The sequence below is a fragment of the Nerophis lumbriciformis genome, linkage group LG10, assembly GCF_033978685.3.
Source record: "Nerophis lumbriciformis linkage group LG10, RoL_Nlum_v2.1, whole genome shotgun sequence".
NCBI lineage: Eukaryota > Metazoa > Chordata > Actinopteri > Syngnathiformes > Syngnathidae > Nerophis > Nerophis lumbriciformis.
In genome coordinates this window covers 19,528,071-19,543,063 of record NC_084557.2, presented here as the reverse complement: position 1 = coordinate 19,543,063, position 14,993 = coordinate 19,528,071, and the positions used below count along the sequence as shown (strand labels likewise).

The 14,993-nt window shown below is 39.2% G+C and overlaps 1 long non-coding RNA gene across 1 annotated transcript in view; it reads left to right on the top strand.

Moving 5' to 3' along the window:
* Positions 1 to 561: 561 nt before the first annotated feature.
* LOC140679050 (uncharacterized) overlaps positions 562 to 14,993 on the top strand; it is a 35,455-nt gene continuing 21,023 nt past the window's right edge. Inside the window, exon 1 of the long non-coding RNA XR_012050636.1 lies at positions 562 to 588. This is a non-coding gene — a long non-coding RNA (uncharacterized lncRNA). The remainder of the gene's footprint in view (positions 589 to 14,993) is intronic.

The window sequence follows — 14,993 nt, the reverse complement described above, 5'->3', positions numbered from 1 at the left end:
CATGTTTGAAAAGTATGATAACATACTGTAATATTTGTTGCAATATTGGATACTATTAAAGTTGAAATGGTATGCAATTTCAAGCAGTACATATATTTTTTCTGTCCAAATGAAAAAAATCCATTGCATTTAGTGAGAAAATATTAAGTACTTTATTGACAGGTGTTTGCGGGCCAGAAAAAACGATGTCGCGGGCCAGATCTGGCCCCCCCTTGAGTTTGACACCTATGCTTAACAATAACACTTTGTTTGTATATTTAATTAAATGGTTATTTGGCGTACCACTAGAGGGAGCCAGTGTACCACTAGTGGCGGAGTCATGTATAAAGAGTGTATGGCTAACGCTGTTTCAGGCGATCTCCTCAATGATTGGTCCAAATGCAGTCACGTGACTACAGGGCGCCATGACTGTGTTTGCGGCGCTTCCTCGTTACTTATTCGACAAATAAAAATGGCCTGGTGCTGCTCCACCTGTGAGAATTGTTGAAAGTCTTTACATCCTTTCCCCCCCGGGAAAGAAGACAAGTATGGGAAGTGAAGATTCGCCATCAACACTGGAGAGCCACCGATTACAGCGTCTTGTGCGAGGTAAACACATGACATATGCATTTTGTTCAGTAGAGAACACACAGAAGCTAACACAAATAATAACATAACACATTAGTTAATTTAAGAGATGGCTTGACAAAAACAGACTATCCTTCAATCTCAGTAAAACTAAAATAATGCATTTCCTTAACAGTAGAAGAGAAAGTTGATTGATTGATTGATTGAAACTTTTATTAGTAGAATGCACAGTGCAGTACATATTCCGTACATTTGACCACTAAATGGTAACACCCAAATAAGTTTTTCAACTTGTTTAAGTTTAAATTGATTCATGATACAGATATATACTATCATCATAATACAGTCATCACACAAGATCATGGTTATCAAACTCTGGCCCGTGGGCCAAATTTGGCCCGCCATGTAATTTCACTTGGCCCTTGAGGCGATATCAAATTAACACTAAAGCTGGCGCGCCGATCCTCCCGGGAGTCTTCCAAACGCCAGCCAGCCCAACGAGTGCTGGCCCAGTCACATAACATGTGTGGCTTCTGCACGCACACACATTAGAATGCAACACATACTTCATCAACAGCGATACAGGTTACACTGAGGGTAGCCGAATAAAAAACTTTAACACTGTTAGAAATATACGCCACACTGTGAATCCAGACCAAACCAGAACCCTTTGCAGCACTAACTCTTCCGGGACACTACAAGGTGTGTTTGTGTGGGGGGGAGGTTTGGTGGTAGCGGGGGTGTATTTTGTAGCGTCCCGGAAGAGTTAGTGCTGCAAAGGATTCTGGGTATTTGTTCTGTTGTGTTTATGTAGTGTTACAGTGCGGTAGTGATGGGTTGATGAGGCGTCATGAAGCGTTTCGACACATTGCAAAACTGTATTGATACTGTGTCGATACTGTGTCATTAAATACTGACATCTGCTGGACATTAAAAATCCCTACAGGCAACCTATGGACCGACTCAACTGACACTGATTTTATGACCTAGTATATACAATAATATAAACCAAGTCATTGTATTTCATTTAAGGCTGCAGCTAACGATTATTTTTCTATCGATTAATCTATTGATTATTTTTTCGATTAATCGGTTAATCTATAGATTATTTTTTCGATTAATCTATAGATTATTTTTCCTTTTACCGATTATTTTTTTATTTAAAATGAAGATGAAAAAATAAATGTAGGCCAGTTTTTTCAAAAGGCATGGCTTTTATTTACAAAAAAAAAAAGTATGGCCACTCAGTCAACATTGACAACAACATGACAAAATATTCTGTAACAATGTAAACATTTAAAACTTTTAACATTTAACAAAATTAAAAGTAGCTTATTTGCTTTTTAATGTGCAAATATAAAAGTAAACATCCAGTGCAATCTTAATATTCTGCAATAGTATAAGCATTTCAAAAGTAAAAGTATTGCTTATTTGCTAAAATGTGCAAAAATAAAGATAAACATCCAATACAAAAAAGTGCAAAACGAAATATTCTGTAACAGTGTAAACATTTCAACAAAAGTAAAAGTATTGCTTATTTTGCTTAATAACACAACAATGATAGTATGATTAAAGTGAAAGTTAATTGTTGGTTTGTACATAGTATATGTAACTGTTAATGTTGTAAAAGGTATTTGCACAACTAATTAACGTTAGCGTTAAAGAGGAGCGCATCTTTGTAAACACTGGCACGCCAAACGCGCCTCTCAGAGCGAAACAGTGTTTTAGTTTATGAATTTACAACGCAGATACAAATGACACATTCATGTTTTTGTGTAATGATGACAACGTATACTCACGCGGACGATTGACTAGTTGATGGTGATGGCAAGAACGCTGTCGGGTGTTTTCTTTTCAAATGTTCGTTTATAGCCGTTGTGCATACAACAACATTATTAGCAGAGGTGGGTAGAGTAGCCAGAAATTGTACTCAAGTAAGAGTACTGTTACTTTAGAGATTTATTACTCAAGTAAAAGTAAGGAGTAGTCACCCAAATATTTACTTGAGTAAAAGTAAAAAGTATATTGTGAAAAAACTACTCAAGTACTGAGTAACTGATGAGTAACATACACATATATATATATATATATATATATATATATATATATATATATATATATATATATATATATATATACATATATACACACACATATATATATATATATATATACACATATATATACATACATTGATATATACAGTATATAATTTATATTTATTTATTTTGCCGTTTTTGTTTACATGTTAAAGGTGTTTTAATGAATATACATGCATGTTTAACACATATAGATTCCTTTCTTTCATGAAGACAAGAATATAAGTTGGTGTATTACCTGATTCTGATGACTTGCATTGATTGTAAACAGACAGTATTGCTTATAACGTCCACGTTTTCAAATGGAGGAGAAAAAAAGTTCCTCCTTTCTGTCTAATACCACATGAAAGTGGTTGGTTTTTGGTATCTTATTTGTCCATCTTCCATATTCGTTTTTATACACTTTACAAGAAATACATTGGCGGCAAACTCCGTAGCTTGCTAGCTTGTTTGCGCTGGCTTTCGGAGACTCTTATTTTGAAAGCGCGGCGCGATGGAGCGGCACTTTTATTGTGAAGACAGGAACTGTGCAGTCAGTCTTTAGGCTTTTGACGGGATGTACGGTTGAAATAAAAAGTAGTCTTTTTTCCTTCACACTTTGGATTGATTGATTGAAACTTTTATTAGTAGATTGCACAATACAGTACACATTCCGTACAATTGACCACTAAATGGTAACACCCCAATACGTTTTTCAACTTGTTTAAGTCAGGTCATGTGACCGCCTGGCTCTGTTTGATTGGTCCAACGTCACCAGTGACTGCATCTGATTGGTGGAACGGAGTGAAACGTCACCAGTAAGGCAGGCACTTTGAAGGTCTGTCTGACAGACCAAAACAAACAAAGCGTGCATTAACAGATCGATAAAAATTAGTAGCGAGTAGCGAGCTGAATGTAGATAAAAGTAGCGGAGTAAAAGTAGCGTTTCTTCTTAGGCCGTTTATTGAAATACTCCCACACTTTTGACGACTTTTGGCGTGCTTTTTTCCCCTCGCTCGCACCGCTCGCATCGTCTGCTTTGCGCTCCGCCATTACGGTAGTGTGACGTAAATATGCGACGCGTCGAAGCACAAAAACGGCGTCGACGTATTTACGTAACCGATGACGTCGACTACGTCGACGCGTCGTTTCAGCCCTAATTTCATTTAGGATTATTTCATATCTTCATTTAAATAAAAATATATTTTTATCTTTTTTAGATACAGTCAATAATACATGTGAACATGTATAATAACATGGAAATCTAAGAGAATGTGTTGTGAATGAGGATGCTTGTGGACTGGGATTCTTTTTAAATTAATTTTTTACACATTTTTATTTTTTAAAAAAACAGTTTTTCCAACGTATTCAATTTTAGACGATTTCTTTCATTGATTGATTGAGACTTTTATTAGTAGGTTGCACAGTACAGTACATATTCCGTACAATTGACCACTAAATGGTAACCCCCCCAATAAGTTTTTCAACTTGTTTAAGTCGGGGTCCACTTAAATTGATTAATGATACAGATATATACTAACATCATAATACAGTCATCACACAAGTTAATCATCAGAGTATATACATTGAATTATTTACAATATTTACAATCCGGGGTGTGGGATATAGAGGGGGGGCTTATGTTTGGTTGTTATCAACACTTCAGTCGTCTCTTCTTAGTTATTATTTCTCCGGCTGTAGAAAAGACCCGCTCACAGGGCACAGAGGAGGCGGGAGTGCGACACAGTTCGCGTATCGGTCACGTGACCAAAACAGCTCATGATCGGTCACGTGACTTTCTAAAAGCGGTACGCGCACCGACACAGGGTTTCGCTCTATGAGCTCGACGCATGCGCCGATGCATCGGTGTTGCCGGACCCATCACTACAGTGCGGATGTTCTCCGAAATGTGTTTGTCATTCTTGTTTGGTGTGCATTCACAATGTGGCGTATATTTCTAACAGTGTTAAAGTTTTTTATAATGGCACCCTCGGTGTAACCTGTATCGCTGTTGATGAAGTATGCGTTGCATTCGCACGTGTGTGCGTACAGAAGCCGCACATATCTTGTGACTGGGTCTGAACGATGTTAGAATGGATGAAAAGCGAACGTGACGATAGCTCGTAGAGTACGTTAAAGGTTAATTTGTTCAACCTTGGCCCGCGGCTTTGTTCAGTTTTAAATGTTGGCCCACTCTGTATTTGAGTTTGACACCCCTGCACAAGATAATCATCAGAGTATGTACATTGAATTATTTACATTATTTACAATCCAGAGTGTGGGATGTGGAGGGGGGGGGGGGGGGGGGTAGGTTTGGTTGATATCAACACTTCAGTCATCAACAATTGCATCATCAGAGAAATGGACATTAGAACAGTGTAGGACTGACTTGGTAGAATATGTACAGCAAGTAGTGGACATAGAGAGAGAGACCAGAAAGCATAAGAATAAGTACCGTATTTTTCGGAGTATAAGTCGCACCTGCCGAAAATGCATAATAACGAAGGAAAAAAACATATATAAATCACACTGGAGCCCGGCCAAACTATGAAAAAAAACTGCGACTTATAGTCCGAAAAATACGGTATCTACATTTGATTATTTACATTTGATTATTTACAATCCGGGGAGGTAGGATGTGGAAGGGAGGGTGTTAGTTTAGGGTTGAAGTTGCCTGGAGGTGTTCTTTTAGTGCGGTTTTGAAGGAGGATAGAGATGCCCTTTCTTTTACACCTGTTGGGAGTGCATTCCACATTGATGTGGCATAGAAAGAGAATGAGTTAAGACCTTTGTTAGATGGGAAACTGGGTTTAACGTGGTTAGTGGAGCTCCCCCTGGTGTTGTGGTTATGGCGGTCATTTACGTTAAGGAAGTAGTTTGACATGTACTTCGGTATCAGGGAGGTGTAGCGAATTTTATAGACTAGGCTCAGTGCAAGTTGTTTTACTCTGTCCTCCACCCTGAGCCAGCCCACTTTGGAGAAGTGGGTTGGAGTGAGGTGAGATCTGGGGTGGAGGTCAAGAAGTAATCTGACTAGCTTGTTCTGGGATGTTTGGAGTGTAGATTTGAGGGTTTTGGAGGTGCTAGGGTACCAGGAGGTGCATGCGTAATCGAAAAAGGGTTGAATGAGAGTTCCTGCTAGAATCTTCATGGTGCTTTTGTTGACCAGAGAGGAGATTCTATAGAGAAATCTCGTTCGTTGGTTCGTTTAAACACAAATACAAATGACAGAGGAAAAGAAACTACATTTTGGGTGTAATAATAGATGAGGAAATGAACTGAGAATCTCATAAAAAAAATATACAACATAAAGTGGCAAGAAAATACATCAATAATAAATAAAGCAAAATATGTTCACTCCATATTCTCTACTGCTCCCCAGTGTTAACATATCTGAGTTATTGTGCAGAAATATGGGGAAATAAATACACTTATTCACTCAGCATGTTACGACAAAGAAAGACGAGTTAGAATAAAACATAAAGAGTGATACATGCAGTGATGAAGTGAAGTGAATTATATTTACATAGCGCTTTTCTCTAGTGACTCAAAAGCGCTTTTTACATAGTGAAACCCAATATCTAAGTTACATTTAAACCAGTGTGGGTGGCACTGGGAGCAGGTGGGTAAAGTGTCTTGCCCAAGGACACAACGGCAGTGACTATGATGGCGGAAGCGGGGATCGAACCTGGAACCCTCAAGTTGCTGGCACGCATACTTGCCAACCCTCCCGAATTTTTCGGGATACTCCCGAATTTCAGTGCCTCTCCCGAAAATTTCCCGGGACAACCATTCTGAATGTCTCCCGATTTCCAGCCGGACTTAAGGCACGCCCCCTCCAGGTCCGTGCGGACCTGAGTGAGTACAGCCTGTCGTCACGTCCGCTTGGCCAACTTTTTGGTTGGCCAACAGTTTACGTTGTATTGCGCACCCTGACGGCAAGTGTCGGAGTCGGTTCTGAAGTATGAAGTAAAGAGACGTAACTTCGTCATCTCGCCTGGTTATTGACTCCAAACCAGAATATTACACTGCCCATACCTATGCTCCTTCAAAGGCTGTGCTACTGGCTGCAAAACATTTCACTTTCAAATACAACGATGAGTAGAGGAGTGTTATGTGTGTGTATATGTGTAAATAAATGAACACTGAAATTCAAGTATTTATTGTATTTATATGTATATATATATATATAATAAAATACACACACATATATATATTTATATATATATGTGTATATATATATGTATATAAATGATAAATGATGAATGGGTTGTACTTGTATAGCGCTTTTCTACCTTCAAGGTACTCAAAGCGCTATGACACTACTTCCACATTTACCCATTCACACACACATTCACACACTGATGGAGGGAGCTGCCATGCAAGGCGCTAACCAGCACCCATCAGGAGCAAGGGTGAAGTGTCTTGCTCAGGACACAACGGACATGACGAGGTTGGTACTAGGTGGAGATTGAACCAGGGACCCTCGGGCCGCGCACGGCCACTCTTCCACTGCGCCACGCCGTCCCTATATATATATATATATATATATATATATATATATATATATATATATATATATATATATATATATATATATATATATATATATACCTATATACATATATAGGTATATATATATATATATATATATATATATATATATATATATATATATATATATACCTATATACATATATAGGGACGGCATGGCGCAGTGGAAGAGTGGCCGTGCGCGACCCGAGGGTGGTATATATATATATATATATATATATATATATATATATATATATATATATATAGGGCAACACGGTGACAGAGGGGTTAGTGCATCTGCCTCACAATACGAAGGTCCTGAGTAGTCTTGGGTTCAATCCCGGGCTTGGGATCTTACTGTGTGGAGTTTGCATGTTCTCCCCGTGACTGCGTGGGTTTCCTCCGGGTACTCCGGCTTCCTCCCACCTCCAAAGACATGCACCTGGGGATAAGTTGATTGGCAACACTAAATTGGCCCTAGTGTGGGAATGTGAGTGTGAATGTTGTCTGTCTATCTGTGTTGGCCCTGCGATGAGGTGGCGACTTGTCCAGGGTGTACACCGCCTTCCGCCCGATTGTAGCTGAGATAGGCTCCAGCCCTCCCCCGCGACCCCGAAGGGATTAAGCGGTAAAAAATGGATGGATGGATATATATATATATATATATATATCTCTAGAATTCACTGAAAGTCAAGTATTTATTTTATTTATTTATATATATATATATATATATATATATATATATATATATATATATATATATATATTAGAGATGCGCGGATAGGCAATTATTTCATCCGCAACCGCATCAGAAAGTCGTCAACCATCCGCCATCCACCCGATGTAACATTTGATCAGAACCGCACCCGCCCGCACCCGCCCGTTGTTATATATCTAATATAGACGATGCAAAGCATTAGTGAGGTTATAAAGCTTTTGCCTGTTAAAGAAAGGAGACTGATCCAAAGCAGCAGAGACATTCGCGTGCCACGCTGTCACGACCCAGAAGCACACCAGTGCGCAATCATATGGGAGCCGCGCTGAGCGCACCTCCAAGCGCGTCTCGCTGCCGGTGACGGCCGGGAATGGGCCCGATGCTCCAGCGCCATCCATTTCCAGGGCTAGTTGATTCGGCAGGTGGGTTGTTACACACTCCTTAGCGGGTTCCGACTTCCATGGCCACCGTCCTGCTGTCTATATCAACCAGGGTGAGCCCCACCCCTTTCGTGAGCGCACTGCGCGCGGAGTGACCCCTGTTACGCGCCCCCGGCAACAGGGGTGGCGGGCAGGTAAGCTGCGCGGGCAGGTAAGCTGCGCGGGCGGAGCGCGCGGAGTGACCCCTGTTACGAGCCCCCGGCCACGGGGGTGGCGGGCAGGTAAGCTGCTTACCTGCTGCGCGTGACGCCGGCCGCGACAAAGGCGGACGAGGCGGGGTGTCGGTGCGGTGGGCGCGGTGGTGACCCTGGACGTGCGTCGGGCCCTTCTCGCGGATCGCCTCAGCTACGGCTCCCGGTGGGGCCCTCTCGGGGGAAGGGGCCTCGGTCCCGGACCCCGGCGAGGCGTCCCTTCTCCGCTCCGTAAAAGTGTCCATCTCTTTTCTTTTTTTTTCTTCTGTTGTGGCATATGCTGCAGGTGCCTGCTCGTTTTTCGTATGTGGGTAACAACATTTAACTATGTATATATATTTCCGAATTGGTTTAACTGCCACTAGGGCTGAAACGACGCGTCGACATAGTCGACGTCATCGGTTACGTAAATACGTCGACGCCGTTTTTGTGCTTCGACGCGTCGCATATTTACGTCACACTACCGTCATGGCGGAGCGCAAAGCAGACGATGCGAGCGGTGCGAGCGAGGGGGAAAAAAGCACGCCAAAAGTCGTCAAAAGTGTGGGAGTATTTCAATAAACGGCCTAAGAAGAAACGCTACTTTTATCTACATTCAGCTCGCTACTCGCTACTAATTTTTATCGATCTGTTAATGCACACTTTGTTTGTTTTGGTCTGTCAGACAGACCTTCAAAGTGCCTGCCTTACTGGTGACGTTTCACTCCGTTCCACCAATCAGATGCAGTCACTGGTGACGTTGGACCAATCAAACAGAGCCAGGCGGTCACATGACCTGAGTTGAAAAACGTATTGGGGTGTTGCCATTTAGTGGTCAATTGTACGGAATATGTACTGTACTGTGCAATCTACTAAAAAAAGTTTCAATCAATCAATCAAAAGTGTGAAGGAAAAAAGACTATTTTTTATTTCAATCGTACATCCCGTCAAAAGCCTAAAGACTGACTGCACAGTTCCTGTCTTCACAATAAAGGTGCCGCTCCATCGCGCCGCGCTTTCAAAATAAGAGTCTGCGAAAGCCAGCGCAAACAAGCTAGCAAGCTACGGAGTTTGCCGCCTATTTATTTCTTGTAAAGTGTATAAAAACGAATATGGAAGATGGCCAAATAAGATGCCAAAAACCAACCACTTTCATGTGGTATTAGACAGAAATGAGGAACTTTTTTTCTCCTCCATTTGAAAACGTGGACGTTATAAGCAATACTGTCTGTTTACAATGAATGCAAGTCATCAGAATCAGGTAATACACCAACTTATATTCTTGTCTTCATGAAAGAAAGGAATCTATATGTGTTAAACATGCATGCATATTCATTAAAACACCTTTAACATGTAAACAAAAACGTCAAAATAAATAAATATAAATTATATACTGTATATATCAATGTATGTATATATATGTGTATATATATATATATATATATATGTGTGTGTGTATATATATATATATGTATATATATATATGTGTATATATATATATATATATATATATATATATATATATATATATGTGTGTGTGTGTGTGTGTATATATATATATATATATATATATATATATATATATATATATATATATACATATATATATATATATATATATATATATATATATATATATATATATATATATATATATATATATATATATATATATATATATATATATATATATATATATATATATATGATATGTGTGTGTATGTTACTCATCAGTTACTCAGTACTTGAGTAGTTTTTTCACAACATACTTTTTACTTTTACTCAAGTAAATATTTGGGTGACTACTCCTTACTTTTACTTGAGTAATAAATCTCTAAAGTAACAGTACTCTTACTTGAGTACAATTTCTGGCTACTCTACCCACCTCTGCTAATAATGTTGTTGTATGCACAACGGCTATAAACGAACATTTGAAAAGAAAACACCCGACAGCGTTCTTGCCATCACCATCAACTAGTCAATCGTCCGCGTGAGTATACGTTGTCATCATTACACAAAAACATGAATGTGTCATTTGTATCTGCGTTGTAAATTCATAAACTAAAACACTGTTTCGCTCTGAGAGGCGCGTTTGGCGTGCCTGTTCAGTGTTTACAAAGACGCGCTCCTCTTTAACGCTAACGTTAACTAGTTGTGCAAATACCTTTTACAACATTAACAGTTACATATACTATGTACAAACGAACAATTAACTTTCACTTTAATCATACTATCATTGTTGTGTTATTAAGCAAAATAAGCAATACTTTTACTTTTGTTGAAATGTTTACACTGTTGTTACAGAATATTTCGTTTTGCACTTTTTTGTATTGGATGTTTATCTTTATTTTTGCACATTTTAGCAAATAAGCAATACTTTTACTTTTGTTGAAATGTTTACACTGTTACAGAATATTTCCGTTTTGCACTTTTTTGTATTGGATCTTTATCTTTATTTTTGCAAATTTTAAAGCAAAATAAGCAATACTTTTACTTTTGAAATGCTTATACTATTGCAGAATATTAAGATTTGCACTGGGTGTTTACTTTTATATTTGCACATTAAAAAGCAAATAAGCTACTTTTAATTTTGTTAAATGTTAAAAGTTTTAAATGTTTACATTGTTACAGAATATTTTGTCATGTTGTTGTCAATGTTGACTGAGTGGCCATCCTTTTTTTTTTGTAAATAAAAGCCATGCCTTTTGAAAAAACTGGCCTACATTTATTTTTTCATCTTCGTTTTAAATAAAAAAATAATCGGTAAAAGGAAAAATAATCTATAGATTAATCGAAAAAAATAATCTATAGATTAACCGATTAATCGAAAAAATAATCTATAGATTAATCGATAGAAAAATAATCGTTAGCTGCAGCCTTAACTGCCACCCGCCTGAATCTATTTAAAATCTTTTTTTTTTTTTTTTTCAACCGCCCGACCCGACCCGACCCGCGGATAAAATCTAATTTTTTTTTATTTCATCCGCCCGATCCGCGGATAATCCGCGGACTCAGCGGTTGTGCCCGCAAACCGCGCATCTCTAATATATATATATATATATATATATATATATATATATATATATATATTAGGGATGTCCCGATCCAGGTTTTTGCACTTCCGATCCGATACCGATATTGTTTTTGCACTTCCGATCCGATACCGATACTGACCGATACCGATACTGACCGATACTGGCCTATCCGAGCATGTATTAAAGTTTAAAATTATTTAGCCTACTTAGTTGTCAGAATCATGTTGAAAAGGGTTTTAGTACTCTTGATAACAACTAGCCAGCTGAATTAGGGGAGTTTGAATAATACACAATGGTTGGTAACAAGAAACTGACCTGTTTATTCAAGGATAAACACAAAATAGACAAAATTATACATGACAAACAGAAATGGCATCATTGAAACTAGGGCTGGGCGATATGGCCTTTTTTTAATATTGCGATATTTTAAGGCCATATTGCGATACACGATATATATCTCGATATTTTGTCTCGGCCTTGAATGAACACTTGATGCATATAATCACAGCAGTATGATGATTCTATGTGTTTTGATTGATTGATTGAGACTTTTATTAGTAGGTTGCACAGTGAAGTACATATTCCGTACAATTGACCACTAAATGGTAACACCCGAATAAGTTTTTCAACTTGTTTAAGTCGGGGTCCACTTAAATTGATTCATGATACAGATATATACTATCATCATAATACAGTCATCACACAAGATAATCACATTGAATTATTCACATTATTTATAATCCAGGGTGTGGAGGAGGGCGCCGGATGTAAGTGTCAAAAAGACAGCCAAAAGAGTTTGATATGAGAATAAATCTAAAGTTAAAATATAGGGTAGAAATGCACCCAATTGCAGGAAATGTAGTCTTGATTTTCAAAATGTTCTTTCAAGGCTTATGTCTACATTAAAACATTCTTCTTCATACTGCATTAATATATGCTACTTTTAAACTATCATGCAGAGAAGGAAATCACAACTAAAAAAATCACTAATTTTTTCAGACGGTGTTGATGTGGAAATTGTTGCCTTGCATTTTGATGGTGTGGACGTGTGGCACCGAATGGAGATAAGCGTCTCGACAGACGTTGCAATATTTGAACAATGATGACGAAAACTGTTTTCTCTGTCGTGTCCGTGTGTCGAAAATTGTTATGCGCTTATTTTTTTATTTGATTTTGTGCGTGGCATAGATTTGCCGTGCGCAGAGGACGTTTGAGCAGGCGCGCACCTTAGCGGCTGCGCTAGCATCACAGCTAACGTTAGCCATTCTGCTACCTCTCTGCTGGGAGAGGACGTATACGTATGTGACGTATGGCGTGACAGTATGTGACGTGTGTATGAAGTTGCGCTTGCTGTCTGTGAGAAGGAGACAGAAGGAGTGAGAGGAGCCTGTAGTGTAATGCCAGCAGCTAAAAGCAACTGTGTGAGAATCCAGACTTGTGGATGTGTTGAAGGTGTGCTGGAAAATGCGGAACGGAAATAGGGAGCAGAAGACAAGTGGAATGTATTATTTGAATCTGTGCGTTGGAAAACACGGACCTGTTTTTTTTAAAACTGGATCTGGATCGGCATTTTCCCATGCCTTGCCGATACGCATTTTTTGGCAAATATCGGCGGCCGATCCGATCCAAATATCGGATCGGGACATCCCTAATAGATATATATATATATATATATATATATATATATATATATATATATAAATATATATAAAATACTTAAATTTCAGTGAATTCTAGCTATAAATATACCCTTAACCCCTAACGGCCCCGCCCACCCTGACCCCACCCACCTCAAACCCCCCCCAAATCTACGGAATTTGGAGGTCTCAAGTTTGGCAAGTATGCTGGCACGGCCACTCTACCAACCGAGCTATACGCCCCATGTCTGCCTCCAATGATTACAAATACATTGGAGGCAGACACCACCGTTGACATATTTTGCACAAAAGTCATAATTTCTCTATTATTGTATGTCCAAAGCTAATGAAGATTTTGGCGGAATGAGGGTAGTAACTCATTTGTTTGGTTGTTGTGTGTATTTACACTAAAATATGGCCGCGAAATGATACTTTCACAAAATAAAACCATGTTTTATTGTAAGTTTATGAGCTGGAGTATGTTTAGAACTGTATATAGAAGTGTGATGATCTGTAGCCCGGATCATGTTATGTCTAACTTTAGGATTCCCGTGTTTCTGTTTAAGCACTCCTGTTTTGGGTTCCTTGTTGCCATGGGTGCTGATTAGGTTAACCTGGTTAGTGGTCGGGGCGCTCACCTGCTCCCGGTCACTAATCCGAGAGCTATTTATTCCTGCCTTTTGCCACACCTGGCTGTTTTGTGTGTTTAACGCAACAGTTACGATTGGTGATTCTTGTTTCTGTTAAGAGGTGTTTATGACGAACCCCAAGATGCAGAGATGGCAGGCTTGTTGCAGGAAAACATGACTTTTAATGTCAAAAATAAAATGCCGGAAATCAGGAACCAGGAGACAGGCAAACTGGAAACAGCTAACAGGATACAGCAAACATGAACCAGGGAACAGCTCACAATACTCCAGCACTGACTGGAGGACGAGGCAGGTATGAAGAGCAGCTGGCTGATAGACACCAGGTGTGGCCAGGCTGCCAATCAGCCGCAGGTGAGGGGAAACGGCGCTCAGGGAGACAAGCAGGAAACTGAACCAAAATAACAGCGCTGACAGGAAATAAAACACAAACACGGAGGAAAAACTAAAACATAACCAACCTGTCAGTGACAAGCCTGACAGTTTCTAGACAAAGCTTTTTCTTTAGCTTTACCTCGACATTCTTGTTCTGGTTTTGTATTCTTGTCTGATTGATTTATGAAAATAAATCATCTTCTTACCTGCACTCCATTACCTGACGTTCATTTGCATCTTGGGAAAACGATGCGCGAAATTACAATTCGACCCGATCGTAACAAGATGTACTATTTTGCTTTATTTAGTCAGGAAAACCAACGTCAAAACGACAGCAATTGCATGCATCTGGGCACCGCCGCACACGTCCTTAGTATAAGTCGCTCCGGAGTATAAGTCGCACCAGCCGAAAATGCATGATAAAGAAGGAAAAAAACATATATAAGTCGCACTGGAGTATAAGTCGCATTTTTTGGGAAAATGTTTTTGATAAAACCCAACACCGAGAATAGACATTTGAAAGGCAATTTAAAATAAATAAAGAATAGTGAATAAGTGTACGTTATCCATCCATCCATCCATTTTCTACCGCTTATTCCCTTTGGGGTCGCGGGGGGCGCTGGAGCCTATCTCAGCTACAATCGGGCGGAAGGCGGGGTACACCCTGGACAAGTCACAGACAACATTCACACTCACATAAGTGTACGTTATATGACGCATAAATAACCAACTGAGAACGTGCCTGGTATGTTAACGTAACATATTATGGTAAGAGTCATTCAAATAACTATAA